At 44.3% G+C, this 15,367-nt stretch overlaps 8 non-coding genes across 8 annotated transcripts; all 8 read left to right on the top strand.

The window, feature by feature from the left end:
- Nucleotides 1-695: 695 nt before the first annotated feature.
- trnas-aga (transfer RNA serine (anticodon AGA)) lies at nt 696-777 on the top strand. The gene has a single exon. It is a non-coding gene; the product is annotated as a tRNA-Ser (tRNA).
- Nucleotides 778-2,904: 2,127 nt separating this feature from the next.
- On the top strand, nt 2,905-2,977 carry trnar-ucg (transfer RNA arginine (anticodon UCG)). The gene has a single exon. It is a non-coding gene; the product is annotated as a tRNA-Arg (tRNA).
- Nucleotides 2,978-4,367: 1,390 nt separating this feature from the next.
- On the top strand, nt 4,368-4,449 carry trnas-aga (transfer RNA serine (anticodon AGA)). The gene has a single exon. It is a non-coding gene; the product is annotated as a tRNA-Ser (tRNA).
- A 2,128-nt stretch (nt 4,450-6,577) lies between these two features.
- Nucleotides 6,578-6,650, top strand: trnar-ucg (transfer RNA arginine (anticodon UCG)). Its single transcript has one exon. It is a non-coding gene; the product is annotated as a tRNA-Arg (tRNA).
- Nucleotides 6,651-8,041: 1,391 nt separating this feature from the next.
- trnas-aga (transfer RNA serine (anticodon AGA)) lies at nt 8,042-8,123 on the top strand. The gene has a single exon. It is a non-coding gene; the product is annotated as a tRNA-Ser (tRNA).
- Nucleotides 8,124-10,250: 2,127 nt separating this feature from the next.
- Nucleotides 10,251-10,323, top strand: trnar-ucg (transfer RNA arginine (anticodon UCG)). Its single transcript has one exon. It is a non-coding gene; the product is annotated as a tRNA-Arg (tRNA).
- Nucleotides 10,324-11,713: 1,390 nt separating this feature from the next.
- On the top strand, nt 11,714-11,795 carry trnas-aga (transfer RNA serine (anticodon AGA)). Its single transcript has one exon. It is a non-coding gene; the product is annotated as a tRNA-Ser (tRNA).
- Nucleotides 11,796-13,923: 2,128 nt separating this feature from the next.
- On the top strand, nt 13,924-13,996 carry trnar-ucg (transfer RNA arginine (anticodon UCG)). Its single transcript has one exon. It is a non-coding gene; the product is annotated as a tRNA-Arg (tRNA).
- The last annotated feature ends 1,371 nt before the right edge of the window (nt 13,997-15,367 follow it).

Here is a 15,367-nt window from a genome sequence, read left to right as displayed (position 1 = left end):
CGCAGAAAGACTGGCAACAGAAACATCGACTTTCCTGCTCCTCGGATGCTGCTGTGCTTTTCCAGCATTTTCTGATCTAAAATCAGGTTTCCAGCATCTGCAGTCCTCACTCCTGCCGAGTTCCTTCAGTGTCGCTGGTTCCCAATTCAAGAACTCCATCTCTGGCGGTTTCATATCTGTACCTCCATGCTGTGGAATTGAAGAGTGAAGAAAAGTAACTCACCCCCTCCATCTCTGGGGTAATTAGGGGCTGAAAGTGAATCGTATCACATTGAAGTATATCTACAAGCGACTTAATCTCTGTCTTTTATTGGGAACCATCTCTTTCATTGTAACCATCAGGAAAGACCATTTCGTTCGCTAAATAAAGAAATGAATATGTCACTAACCTTTGTTTGTTTCATGTCCAAGAATACTCAGATCAATAGCTCCCTTGATTACCTCTGCTGGTCATGTTCGCAAAGAGATCGAGCAAATTGCCAAGTGTGATTTTCCTTTCAATAAATAATTTTGACTCAATTTTGCTGCAAATATCTTTTCCTAACTTTGTGCTTTTCTTCTTTGACATTGGTGTCTCGCACCTTACAAATGACAGCAAAGGTATGAATGGAGATGGAAACATTTCACTCAAGTCAGCGGCAGCTTTCAATGAGATCACGGCTGATTTGGTCAGTGCTCAGGACGCAGTGCCGTCTGTAGTCATGGCCGAGTGGTTAAGGTGATGGATTAGAAATCCATTGGTGTCTCCCCACGTAGATTCGAATCCTGCTGACTATGTTTTCCGTGCTTTGCTGCTGGAACAATTCAAAGTTCAGAATGCCCGTTTTGCAAACCAGGCCTGTAATTTGATTAGACTTGAGAAACTCGAGTTCTTCATCAGAAATGCTCCACATTTAAAACATTATCTCTGTTTCTCTTTCCAGATACACTGCTCGACACATCGGGTTTCTGCAGTTGTTATTGAACGCCCTGAGCAGAAGTGCTGCTTTTCATTAGATTCCTTTAATCCCTTGTCCTCTGTTCTCTGACTCTGGTCATTGGCAACACTTCCTCTTGCTCGTCAGAGTGCTCATTCCCCACCGCTCCGTCTCCCATCATTACAAACAACCGCAGGAAATTGCCACTTAACCATCTTTGTTCCAAAGTGAAACTCACCAGCCTAGGAACTCTCTCCACCAAATGGGACTTCTCATCCCTGGACATGGAAAAGCCAGAGGATTGTGAAGAGATACTGTGAACATATTGTCAGTTGGCAGTTGGAAAAATGTTTAGGAAGCAAACCATATAATTTAGGCTCCAGCTTTGGAAATCTTGAGAAACTCTTTGGGAAATGGAATCACAGGAGATTGAAGAAGTGTAAATTGTCAGTCCGAGTAGAGGAAGGGACATTGACTCTGATGTTCTCGGCACAGGAATTGATCTGAGACATTGAAAGAATTATCGCTCCCGTACGTGAGCAATACAAACTTCATCTGGACGGTGGGACAATGAAAAACTCTGGAACACTCAAGACAATATCCAAATATTGACTGAGATCACGACAGTACGAGTACGATAGATGGGTCAGTTTTTGTCCAGTGTGTGCGGGAGGGATTCCTGACACAGTATGTAGACATGCCTTCAAGGGAAGAAGCCACTTTCGATTTAGTACTGGGTAACGAGCCTGGCCAGGTTTTAGATTTGGAAGTAGGTGAGCACTGTGGAGACAGCGATCACAATTCTCTCAGGTTTACTTTCGTGATGGAAAGGGATAGGTGTACTCCACGGAGCAAGAGTTTCAGCTGGTGGAAGGGAAATCACGATGCAATGAGGTAAGATTTAGGAAGCGCAGAGTTGGGTAGGAAACTGTAGGGGGTGAGCACATTAAAAATGTGAAGCTTATTCAAGGAAAAGCTCCTGTGTGTCCTCGATAAGTATGTACCTGCCAGGCAGGGAGGAAGATATAGAACGCGTGAGCCGTGGTTTACTAAGGAAGGTGGAATCCCTGGTCAAGAAGAACAAGAAGTCTTATGTTAGGACAAAACGTGAAAACTCAGTTAGAGCGCTCGAGGTTTCCAACGATCTCAGGAAAGACCTAAAAAGAGAGCTGGGAAGAGCCAGGAGGAGACATGAGAAGTTGTTGGCAGATAGGATCAGGGTTAACGCTAAGGCTTTCCATAGGTATGTCAGGAATAAAAGAATGACGAGAGTTAAATCTGGGACAATCAAGGATAATAGTGGGAAGTCGTGTGTGGAGTCAGTGGAGATAGAGGAAGCACTAAATAAATATTTTTCGACAGAGTTCGCTATAGATAATGAAAATGTTGGCGAGGAAGATACAGAGATACTTGCGTCTAGACTAGAAGAGATTGAGGTTCACAAGGAAGAGATATTAGAAATACTGCAGAGTGTGAAAATAGATAAGTCAGCTGGGCCGGATGGGATCTATCTGATGTTGTTTAGCAAATGCACTGCAGGAAGGTACAAATCAAGCTGATGCTAACAACGGCTCGTTTTGAGCCGCTAATTTGCAGTGAAGTGGCGGCGCCAATAAAAGGTGTCACGCAGCTCGTCTAATTCCACATCCTGAGCTCGAAATGAGCAGATGTCTCTCGCTGAGTTTCGGCAGGGTCTTGCTTAGACGACACCATGACACGTTTTCACTGGAGTAGATCATGAAATCGCGTCGTGAATGTGAATAAAACGATGGGCACTTCCAGCAGAGAAGGAGGCGACCCTGAAGCAGGCAGCTCTGGACAAATGTTTCTCCTTTGCCAGTGAAAGGCACTGCTTCACAAATTGGAAACTTCGAAGTGAAGCAGTGTTGGTGATTATCTTCGCTGCTTGTTCACCTTTTTAATTCTGATTCCGTGAAAGTCCATGGCATTACATATCGACATTCTGCCGTGGCTGTGCGCGTCTATTGGGCCAGTAGCGTAATGGATAACGCGTCTGACTTCGGATCAGAAGATTGTAGGTTCGAGTCCTACCTGGCTCGTGGGGAATGTCTCACTTTAACCGTGCCCCTCGTTGACGCTCCCCTGCAAAGCCCTGCCGGGACGTCGCTTCTGTGCTTCCGCATTTAAAACTTGCATTTGTCTTATTGTCCATTTCAAATTCCAGCTCACCACAACGGAGACCTCTGTCGGTTTGGGGGTGCCTTTGTGGGTGAAAATGAGCATGAGTTCCTCAAAAGAGTGACAAGTCGTTGTGGAAGTGTCATACATCTGTGCCATTTAAGAACACAGGATAAAGTCATTGACATTTGCCCTGGGAACATTAGAACACACGACACTTTGGGCCAAAGTTGGAAACTGCGACTGGAATAGATGGCTCTCTGATCAGGCGGAATGGCCTTTTCCCACTTTGTAAATCTACGAAGACAAGTTGAAAATAATCTGCAACGAAAATGTTCATAAAGGGTGTTTTATTTACACTAAATACGATAGTATCTATCGCCTTGTCTTGTTATTTACTTGTGAAGATTCGGTACTCTCAGCACCGTGGCAGGATCGTATTCCCGCTCATGGAATGGTTGTATTGTTCAGCTAACATATCGGTGTACCAGTACTTCTGCCGATTTTCCGATGCTAGCAGCTCATTGGTTTTGTCCAAAACATTATGAATGTTAACATAATACAAATAGCTGCAGTTGCTGGAAATCTGAGCCTAAAACGAAAATTGTTTGCGGAACGCAGAAAGACTGGCAACAGAAACATCGACTTTCCTGCTCCTCGGATGCTGCTGTGCTTTTCCAGCATTTTCTGATCTAAAATCAGGTTTCCAGCATCTGCAGTCCTCACTCCTGCCGAGTTCCTTCAGTGTCGCTGGTTCCCAATTCAAGAACTCCATCTCTGGCGGTTTCATATCTGTACCTCCATGCTGTGGAATTGAAGAGTGAAGAAAAGTAACTCACCCCCTCCATCTCTGGGGTAATTAGGGGCTGAAAGTGAATCGTATCACATTGAAGTATATCTACAAGCGACTTAATCTCTGTCTTTTATTGGGAACCATCTCTTTCATTGTAACCATCAGGAAAGACCATTTCGTTCGCTAAATAAAGAAATGAATATGTCACTAACCTTTGTTTGTTTCATGTCCAAGAATACTCAGATCAATAGCTCCCTTGATTACCTCTGCTGGTCATGTTCGCAAAGAGATCGAGCAAATTGCCAAGTGTGATTTTCCTTTCAATAAATAATTTTGACTCAATTTTGCTGCAAATATCTTTTCCTAACTTTGTGCTTTTCTTCTTTGACATTGGTGTCTCGCACCTTACAAATGACAGCAAAGGTATGAATGGAGATGGAAACATTTCACTCAAGTCAGCGGCAGCTTTCAATGAGATCACGGCTGATTTGGTCAGTGCTCAGGACGCAGTGCCGTCTGTAGTCATGGCCGAGTGGTTAAGGCGATGGATTAGAAATCCATTGGGGTCTCCCCACGTAGATTCGAATCCTGCTGACTACGTTTTCCGTGCTTTGCTGCTGGAACAATTCAAAGTTCAGAAAGCCCGTTTTGCAAACCAGGCCTGTAATTTGATTAGACTTGAGAAACTCGAGTTCTTCATCAGAAATGCTCCACATTTAAAACATTATCTCTGTTTCTCTTTCCAGATACACTGCTCGACACATCGGGTTTCTGCAGTTGTTATTGAACGCCCTGAGCAGAAGTGCTGCTTTTCATTAGATTCCTTTAATCCCTTGTCCTCTGTTCTCTGACTCTGGTCATTGGCAACACTTCCTCTTGCTCGTCAGAGTGCTCATTCCCCACCGCTCCGTCTCCCATCATTACGAACAACCGCAGGAAATTGCCACTTAACCATCTTTGTTCCAAAGTGAAACTCACCAGCCTAGGAACTCTCTCCACCAAATGGGACTTCTCATCCCTGGACATGGAAAAGCCAGAGGATTGTGAAGAGATACTGTGAACATATTGTCAGTTGGCAGTTGGAAAAATGTTTAGGAAGCAAACCATATAATTTAGGCTCCAGCTTTGGAAATCTTGAGAAACTCTTTGGGAAATGGAATCACAGGAGATTGAAGAAGTGTAAATTGTCAGTCCGAGTAGAGGAAGGGACATTGACTCTGATGTTCTCGGCACAGGAATTGATCTGAGACATTGAAAGAATTATCGCTCCCGTACGTGAGCAATACAAACTTCATCTGGACGGTGGGACAATGTAAAACTCTGGAACACTCAAGACAATATCCAAATATTGACTGAGATCACGACAGTACGAGTACGATAGATGGGTCAGTTTTTGTCCAGTGTGTGCGGGAGGGATTCCTGACACAGTATGTAGACATGCCTTCAAGGGAAGAAGCCACTTTCGATTTAGTACTGGGTAACGAGCCTGGCCAGGTTTTAGATTTGGAAGTAGGTGAGCACTGTGGAGACAGCGATCACAATTCTCTCAGGTTTACTTTCGTGATGGAAAGGGATAGGTGTACTCCACGGAGCAAGAGTTTCAGCTGGTGGAAGGGAAATCACGATGCAATGAGGTAAGATTTAGGAAGCGCAGAGTTGGGTAGGAAACTGTAGGGGGTGAGCACATTAAAAATGTGAAGCTTATTCAAGGAAAAGCTCCTGTGTGTCCTCGATAAGTATGTACCTGCCAGGCAGGGAGGAAGATATAGAACGCGTGAGCCGTGGTTTACTAAGGAAGGTGGAATCCCTGGTCAAGAAGAACAAGAAGTCTTATGTTAGGACAAAACGTGAAAACTCAGTTAGAGCGCTCGAGGTTTCCAACGATCTCAGGAAAGACCTAAAAAGAGAGCTGGGAAGAGCCAGGAGGAGACATGAGAAGTTGTTGGCAGATAGGATCAGGGTTAACGCTAAGGCTTTCCATAGGTATGTCAGGAATAAAAGAATGACGGAGAGTTAAATCTGGGACAATCAAGGATAATAGTGGGAAGTCGTGTGTGGAGTCAGTGGAGATAGAGGAAGCACTAAATAAATATTTTTCGACAGAGTTCGCTATAGATAATGAAAATGTTGGCGAGGAAGATACAGAGATACTTGCGTCTAGACTAGAAGAGATTGAGGTTCACAAGGAAGAGATATTAGAAATACTGCAGAGTGTGAAAATAGATAAGTCAGCTGGGCCGGATGGGATCTATCTGATGTTGTTTAGCAAATGCACTGCAGGAAGGTACAAATCAAGCTGATGCTAACAACGGCTCGTTTTGAGCCGCTAATTTGCAGTGAAGTGGCGGCGCCAATAAAAGGTGTCACGCAGCTCGTCTAATTCCACATCCTGAGCTCGAAATGAGCAGATGTCTCTCGCTGAGTTTCGCCAGGGTCTTGCTTAGACGACACCATGACACGTTTTCACTGGAGTAGATCATGAAATCGCGTCGTGAATGTGAATAAAACGATGGGCACTTCCAGCAGAGAAGGAGGCGACCCTGAAGCAGGCAGCTCTGGACAAATGTTTCTCCTTTGCCAGTGAAAGGCACTGCTTCACAAATTGGAAACTTCGAAGTGAAGCAGTGTTGGTGATTATCTTCGCTGCTTGTTCACCTTTTTAATTCTGATTCCGTGAAAGTCCATGGCATTACATATCGACATTCTGCCGTGGCTGTGCGCGTCTATTGGGCCAGTAGCGTAATGGATAACGCGTCTGACTTCGGATCAGAAGATTGTAGGTTCGAGTCCTACCTGGCTCGTGGGGAATGTCTCACTTTAACCGTGCCCCTCGTTGACGCTCCCCTGCAAAGCCCTGCCGGGACGTCGCTTCTGTGCTTCCGCATTTAAAACTTGCATTTGTCTTATTGTCCATTTCAAATTCCAGCTCACCACAACGGAGACCTCTGTCGGTTTGGGGGTGCCTTTGTGGGTGAAAATGAGCATGAGTTCCTCAAAAGAGTGACAAGTCGTTGTGGAAGTGTCATACATCTGTGCCATTTAAGAACACAGGATAAAGTCATTGACATTTGCCCTGGGAACATTAGAACACACGACACTTTGGGCCAAAGTTGGAAACTGCGACTGGAATAGATGGCTCTCTGATCAGGCGGAAAGGCCTTTTCCCACTTTGTAAATCTACGAAGACAAGTTGAAAATAATCTGCAACGAAAATGTTCATAAAGGGTGTTTTATTTACACTAAATACGATAGTATCTATCGCCTTGTCTTGTTATTTACTTGTGAAGATTCGGTACTCTCAGCACCGTGGCCCGGATCGTATTCCCGCTCATGGAATGGTTGTATTGTTCAGCTAACATATCGGTGTACCAGTACTTCTGCCGATTTTCCGATGCTAGCAGGTCATTGGTTTTGTCCAAAACATTATGAATGTTAACATAATACAAATAGCTGCAGTTGCTGGAAATCTGAGCCTAAAACGAAAATTGTTTGCGGAACGCAGAAAGACTGGCAACAGAAACATCGACTTTCCTGCTCCTCGGATGCTGCTGTGCTTTTCCAGCATTTTCTGATCTAAAATCAGGTTTCCAGCATCTGCAGTCCTCACTCCTGCCGAGTTCCTTCAGTGTCGCTGGTTCCCAATTCAAGAACTCCATCTCTGGCGGTTTCATATCTGTACCTCCATGCTGTGGAATTGAAGAGTGAAGAAAAGTAACTCACCCCCTCCATCTCTGGGGTAATTAGGGGCTGAAAGTGAATCGTATCACATTGAAGTATATCTACAAGCGACTTAATCTCTGTCTTTTATTGGGAACCATCTCTTTCATTGTAACCATCAGGAAAGACCATTTCGTTCGCTAAATAAAGAAATGAATATGTCACTAACCTTTGTTTGTTTCATGTCCAAGAATACTCAGATCAATAGCTCCCTTGATTACCTCTGCTGGTCATGTTCGCAAAGAGATCGAGCAAATTGCCAAGTGTGATTTTCCTTTCAATAAATAATTTTGACTCAATTTTGCTGCAAATATCTTTTCCTAACTTTGTGCTTTTCTTCTTTGACATTGGTGTCTCGCACCTTACAAATGACAGCAAAGGTATGAATGGAGATGGAAACATTTCACTCAAGTCAGCGGCAGCTTTCAATGAGATCACGGCTGATTTGGTCAGTGCTCAGGACGCAGTGCCGTCTGTAGTCATGGCCGAGTGGTTAAGGTGATGGATTAGAAATCCATTGGTGTCTCCCCACGTAGATTCGAATCCTGCTGACTATGTTTTTCGTGCTTTGCTGCTGGAACAATTCAAAGTTCAGAATGCCCGTTTTGCAAACCAGGCCTGTAATTTGATTAGACTTGAGAAACTCGAGTTCTTCATCAGAAATGCTCCACATTTAAAACATTATCTCTGTTTCTCTTTCCAGATACACTGCTCGACACATCGGGTTTCTGCAGTTGTTATTGAACGCCCTGAGCAGAAGTGCTGCTTTTCATTAGATTCCTTTAATCCCTTGTCCTCTGTTCTCTGACTCTGGTCATTGGCAACACTTCCTCTTGCTCGTCAGAGTGCTCATTCCCCACCGCTCCGTCTCCCATCATTACAAACAACCGCAGGAAATTGCCACTTAACCATCTTTGTTCCAAAGTGAAACTCACCAGCCTAGGAACTCTCTCCACCAAATGGGACTTCTCATCCCTGGACATGGAAAAGCCAGAGGATTGTGAAGAGATACTGTGAACATATTGTCAGTTGGCAGTTGGAAAAATGTTTAGGAAGCAAACCATATAATTTAGGCTCCAGCTTTGGAAATCTTGAGAAACTCTTTGGGAAATGGAATCACAGGAGATTGAAGAAGTGTAAATTGTCAGTCCGAGTAGAGGAAGGGACATTGACTCTGATGTTCTCGGCACAGGAATTGATCTGAGACATTGAAAGAATTATCGCTCCCGTACGTGAGCAATACAAACTTCATCTGGACGGTGGGACAATGAAAAACTCTGGAACACTCAAGACAATATCCAAATATTGACTGAGATCACGACAGTACGAGTACGATAGATGGGTCAGTTTTTGTCCAGTGTGTGCGGGAGGGATTCCTGACACAGTATGTAGACATGCCTTCAAGGGAAGAAGCCACTTTCGATTTAGTACTGGGTAACGAGCCTGGCCAGGTTTTAGATTTGGAAGTAGGTGAGCACTGTGGAGACAGCGATCACAATTCTCTCAGGTTTACTTTCGTGATGGAAAGGGATAGGTGTACTCCACGGAGCAAGAGTTTCAGCTGGTGGAAGGGAAATCACGATGCAATGAGGTAAGATTTAGGAAGCGCAGAGTTGGGTAGGAAACTGTAGGGGGTGAGCACATTAAAAATGTGAAGCTTATTCAAGGAAAAGCTCTTGTGTGTCCTCGATAAGTATGTACCTGCCAGGCAGGGAGGAAGATATAGAACGCGTGAGCCGTGGTTTACTAAGGAAGGTGGAATCCCTGGTCAAGAAGAACAAGAAGTCTTATGTTAGGACAAAACGTGAAAACTCAGTTAGAGCGCTCGAGGTTTCCAACGATCTCAGGAAAGACCTAAAAAGAGAGCTGGGAAGAGCCAGGAGGAGACATGAGAAGTTGTTGGCAGATAGGATCAGGGTTAACGCTAAGGCTTTCCATAGGTATGTCAGGAATAAAAGAATGACGAGAGTTAAATCTGGGACAATCAAGGATAATAGTGGGAAGTCGTGTGTGGAGTCAGTGGAGATAGAGGAAGCACTAAATAAATATTTTTCGACAGAGTTCGCTATAGATAATGAAAATGTTGGCGAGGAAGATACAGAGATACTTGCGTCTAGACTAGAAGAGATTGAGGTTCACAAGGAAGAGATATTAGAAATACTGCAGAGTGTGAAAATAGATAAGTCAGCTGGGCCGGATGGGATCTATCTGATGTTGTTTAGCAAATGCACTGCAGGAAGGTACAAATCAAGCTGATGCTAACAACGGCTCGTTTTGAGCCGCTAATTTGCAGTGAAGTGGCGGCGCCAATAAAAGGTGTCACGCAGCTCGTCTAATTCCACATCCTGAGCTCGAAATGAGCAGATGTCTCTCGCTGAGTTTCGGCAGGGTCTTGCTTAGACGACACCATGACACGTTTTCACTGGAGTAGATCATGAAATCGCGTCGTGAATGTGAATAAAACGATGGGCACTTCCAGCAGAGAAGGAGGCGACCCTGAAGCAGGCAGCTCTGGACAAATGTTTCTCCTTTGCCAGTGAAAGGCACTGCTTCACAAATTGGAAACTTCGAAGTGAAGCAGTGTTGGTGATTATCTTCGCTGCTTGTTCACCTTTTTAATTCTGATTCCGTGAAAGTCCATGGCATTACATATCGACATTCTGCCGTGGCTGTGCGCGTCTATTGGGCCAGTAGCGTAATGGATAACGCGTCTGACTTCGGATCAGAAGATTGTAGGTTCGAGTCCTACCTGGCTCGTGGGGAATGTCTCACTTTAACCGTGCCCCTCGTTGACGCTCCCCTGCAAAGCCCTGCCGGGACGTCGCTTCTGTGCTTCCGCATTTAAAACTTGCATTTGTCTTATTGTCCATTTCAAATTCCAGCTCACCACAACGGAGACCTCTGTCGGTTTGGGGGTGCCTTTGTGGGTGAAAATGAGCATGAGTTCCTCAAAAGAGTGACAAGTCGTTGTGGAAGTGTCATACATCTGTGCCATTTAAGAACACAGGATAAAGTCATTGACATTTGCCCTGGGAACATTAGAACACACGACACTTTGGGCCAAAGTTGGAAACTGCGACTGGAATAGATGGCTCTCTGATCAGGCGGAATGGCCTTTTCCCACTTTGTAAATCTACGAAGACAAGTTGAAAATAATCTGCAACGAAAATGTTCATAAAGGGTGTTTTATTTACACTAAATACGATAGTATCTATCGCCTTGTCTTGTTATTTACTTGTGAAGATTCGGTACTCTCAGCACCGTGGCAGGATCGTATTCCCGCTCATGGAATGGTTGTATTGTTCAGCTAACATATCGGTGTACCAGTACTTCTGCCGATTTTCCGATGCTAGCAGCTCATTGGTTTTGTCCAAAACATTATGAATGTTAACATAATACAAATAGCTGCAGTTGCTGGAAATCTGAGCCTAAAACGAAAATTGTTTGCGGAACGCAGAAAGACTGGCAACAGAAACATCGACTTTCCTGCTCCTCGGATGCTGCTGTGCTTTTCCAGCATTTTCTGATCTAAAATCAGGTTTCCAGCATCTGCAGTCCTCACTCCTGCCGAGTTCCTTCAGTGTCGCTGGTTCCCAATTCAAGAACTCCATCTCTGGCGGTTTCATATCTGTACCTCCATGCTGTGGAATTGAAGAGTGAAGAAAAGTAACTCACCCCCTCCATCTCTGGGGTAATTAGGGGCTGAAAGTGAATCGTATCACATTGAAGTATATCTACAAGCGACTTAATCTCTGTCTTTTATTGGGAACCATCTCTTTCATTGTAACCATCAGGAAAGACCATTTCGTTCGCTAAATAAAGAAATGAATATGTCACTAACCTTTGTTTGTTTCATGTCCAAGAATACTCAGATCAATAGCTCCCTTGATTACCTCTGCTGGTCATGTTCGCAAAGAGATCGAGCAAATTGCCAAGTGTGATTTTCCTTTCAATAAATAATTTTGACTCAATTTTGCTGCAAATATCTTTTCCTAACTTTGTGCTTTTCTTCTTTGACATTGGTGTCTCGCACCTTACAAATGACAGCAAAGGTATGAATGGAGATGGAAACATTTCACTCAAGTCAGCGGCAGCTTTCAATGAGATCACGGCTGATTTGGTCAGTGCTCAGGACGCAGTGCCGTCTGTAGTCATGGCCGAGTGGTTAAGGCGATGGATTAGAAATCCATTGGGGTCTCCCCACGTAGATTCGAATCCTGCTGACTGCGTTTTCCGTGCTTTGCTGCTGGAACAATTCAAAGTTCAGAAAGCCCGTTTTGCAAACCAGGCCTGTAATTTGATTAGACTTGAGAAACTCGAGTTCTTCATCAGAAATGCTCCACATTTAAAACATTATCTCTGTTTCTCTTTCCAGATACACTGCTCGACACATCGGGTTTCTGCAGTTGTTATTGAACGCCCTGAGCAGAAGTGCTGCTTTTCATTAGATTCCTTTAATCCCTTGTCCTCTGTTCTCTGACTCTGGTCATTGGCAACACTTCCTCTTGCTCGTCAGAGTGCTCATTCCCCACCGCTCCGTCTCCCATCATTACGAACAACCGCAGGAAATTGCCACTTAACCATCTTTGTTCCAAAGTGAAACTCACCAGCCTAGGAACTCTCTCCACCAAATGGGACTTCTCATCCCTGGACATGGAAAAGCCAGAGGATTGTGAAGAGATACTGTGAACATATTGTCAGTTGGCAGTTGGAAAAATGTTTAGGAAGCAAACCATATAATTTAGGCTCCAGCTTTGGAAATCTTGAGAAACTCTTTGGGAAATGGAATCACAGGAGATTGAAGAAGTGTAAATTGTCAGTCCGAGTAGAGGAAGGGACATTGACTCTGATGTTCTCGGCACAGGAATTGATCTGAGACATTGAAAGAATTATCGCTCCCGTACGTGAGCAATACAAACTTCATCTGGACGGTGGGACAATGTAAAACTCTGGAACACTCAAGACAATATCCAAATATTGACTGAGATCACGACAGTACGAGTACGATAGATGGGTCAGTTTTTGTCCAGTGTGTGCGGGAGGGATTCCTGACACAGTATGTAGACATGCCTTCAAGGGAAGAAGCCACTTTCGATTTAGTACTGGGTAACGAGCCTGGCCAGGTTTTAGATTTGGAAGTAGGTGAGCACTGTGGAGACAGCGATCACAATTCTCTCAGGTTTACTTTCGTGATGGAAAGGGATAGGTGTACTCCACGGAGCAAGAGTTTCAGCTGGTGGAAGGGAAATCACGATGCAATGAGGTAAGATTTAGGAAGCGCAGAGTTGGGTAGGAAACTGTAGGGGGTGAGCACATTAAAAATGTGAAGCTTATTCAAGGAAAAGCTCCTGTGTGTCCTCGATAAGTATGTACCTGCCAGGCAGGGAGGAAGATATAGAACGCGTGAGCCGTGGTTTACTAAGGAAGGTGGAATCCCTGGTCAAGAAGAACAAGAAGTCTTATGTTAGGACAAAACGTGAAAACTCAGTTAGAGCGCTCGAGGTTTCCAACGATCTCAGGAAAGACCTAAAAAGAGAGCTGGGAAGAGCCAGGAGGAGACATGAGAAGTTGTTGGCAGATAGGATCAGGGTTAACGCTAAGGCTTTCCATAGGTATGTCAGGAATAAAAGAATGACGGAGAGTTAAATCTGGGACAATCAAGGATAATAGTGGGAAGTCGTGTGTGGAGTCAGTGGAGATAGAGGAAGCACTAAATAAATATTTTTCGACAGAGTTCGCTATAGATAATGAAAATGTTGGCGAGGAAGATACAGAGATACTTGCGTCTAGACTAGAAGAGATTGAGGTTCACAAGGAAGAGATATTAGAAATACTGCAGAGTGTGAAAATAGATAAGTCAGCTGGGCCGGATGGGATCTATCTGATGTTGTTTAGCAAATGCACTGCAGGAAGGTACAAATCAAGCTGATGCTAACAACGGCTCGTTTTGAGCCGCTAATTTGCAGTGAAGTGGCGGCGCCAATAAAAGGTGTCACGCAGCTCGTCTAATTCCACATCCTGAGCTCGAAATGAGCAGATGTCTCTCGCTGAGTTTCGCCAGGGTCTTGCTTAGACGACACCATGACACGTTTTCACTGGAGTAGATCATGAAATCGCGTCGTGAATGTGAATAAAACGATGGGCACTTCCAGCAGAGAAGGAGGCGACCCTGAAGCAGGCAGCTCTGGACAAATGTTTCTCCTTTGCCAGTGAAAGGCACTGCTTCACAAATTGGAAACTTCGAAGTGAAGCAGTGTTGGTGATTATCTTCGCTGCTTGTTCACCTTTTTAATTCTGATTCCGTGAAAGTCCATGGCATTACATATCGACATTCTGCCGTGGCTGTGCGCGTCTATTGGGCCAGTAGCGTAATGGATAACGCGTCTGACTTCGGATCAGAAGATTGTAGGTTCGAGTCCTACCTGGCTCGTGGGGAATGTCTCACTTTAACCGTGCCCCTCGTTGACGCTCCCCTGCAAAGCCCTGCCGGGACGTCGCTTCTGTGCTTCCGCATTTAAAACTTGCATTTGTCTTATTGTCCATTTCAAATTCCAGCTCACCACAACGGAGACCTCTGTCGGTTTGGGGGTGCCTTTGTGGGTGAAAATGAGCATGAGTTCCTCAAAAGAGTGACAAGTCGTTGTGGAAGTGTCATACATCTGTGCCATTTAAGAACACAGGATAAAGTCATTGACATTTGCCCTGGGAACATTAGAACACACGACACTTTGGGCCAAAGTTGGAAACTGCGACTGGAATAGATGGCTCTCTGATCAGGCGGAAAGGCCTTTTCCCACTTTGTAAATCTACGAAGACAAGTTGAAAATAATCTGCAACGAAAATGTTCATAAAGGGTGTTTTATTTACACTAAATACGATAGTATCTATCGCCTTGTCTTGTTATTTACTTGTGAAGATTCGGTACTCTCAGCACCGTGGCCCGGATCGTATTCCCGCTCATGGAATGGTTGTATTGTTCAGCTAACATATCGGTGTACCAGTACTTCTGCCGATTTTCCGATGCTAGCAGGTCATTGGTTTTGTCCAAAACATTATGAATGTTAACATAATACAAATAGCTGCAGTTGCTGGAAATCTGAGCCTAAAACGAAAATTGTTTGCGGAACGCAGAAAGACTGGCAACAGAAACATCGACTTTCCTGCTCCTCGGATGCTGCTGTGCTTTTCCAGCATTTTCTGATCTAAAATCAGGTTTCCAGCATCTGCAGTCCTCACTCCTGCCGAGTTCCTTCAGTGTCGCTGGTTCCCAATTCAAGAACTCCATCTCTGGCGGTTTCATATCTGTACCTCCATGCTGTGGAATTGAAGAGTGAAGAAAAGTAACTCACCCCCTCCATCTCTGGGGTAATTAGGGGCTGAAAGTGAATCGTATCACATTGAAGTATATCTACAAGCGACTTAATCTCTGTCTTTTATTGGGAACCATCTCTTTCATTGTAACCATCAGGAAAGACCATTTCGTTCGCTAAATAAAGAAATGAATATGTCACTAACCTTTGTTTGTTTCATGTCCAAGAATACTCAGATCAATAGCTCCCTTGATTACCTCTGCTGGTCATGTTCGCAAAGAGATCGAGCAAATTGCCAAGTGTGATTTTCCTTTCAATAAATAATTTTGACTCAATTTTGCTGCAAATATCTTTTCCTAACTTTGTGCTTTTCTTCTTTGACATTGGTGTCTCGCACCTTACAAATGACAGCAAAGGTATGAATGGAGATGGAAACATTTCACTCAAGTCAGCGGCAGCTTTCAATGAGATCACGGCTGATTTGGTCAGTG

Source organism: Chiloscyllium punctatum, chromosome 13, assembly GCF_047496795.1.
Source record: "Chiloscyllium punctatum isolate Juve2018m chromosome 13, sChiPun1.3, whole genome shotgun sequence".
Taxonomy (NCBI): domain Eukaryota; kingdom Metazoa; phylum Chordata; class Chondrichthyes; order Orectolobiformes; family Hemiscylliidae; genus Chiloscyllium; species Chiloscyllium punctatum.
Note: the sequence above shows the minus strand (reverse complement) of the source record. Positions and strands in the feature narration are given on the sequence as shown.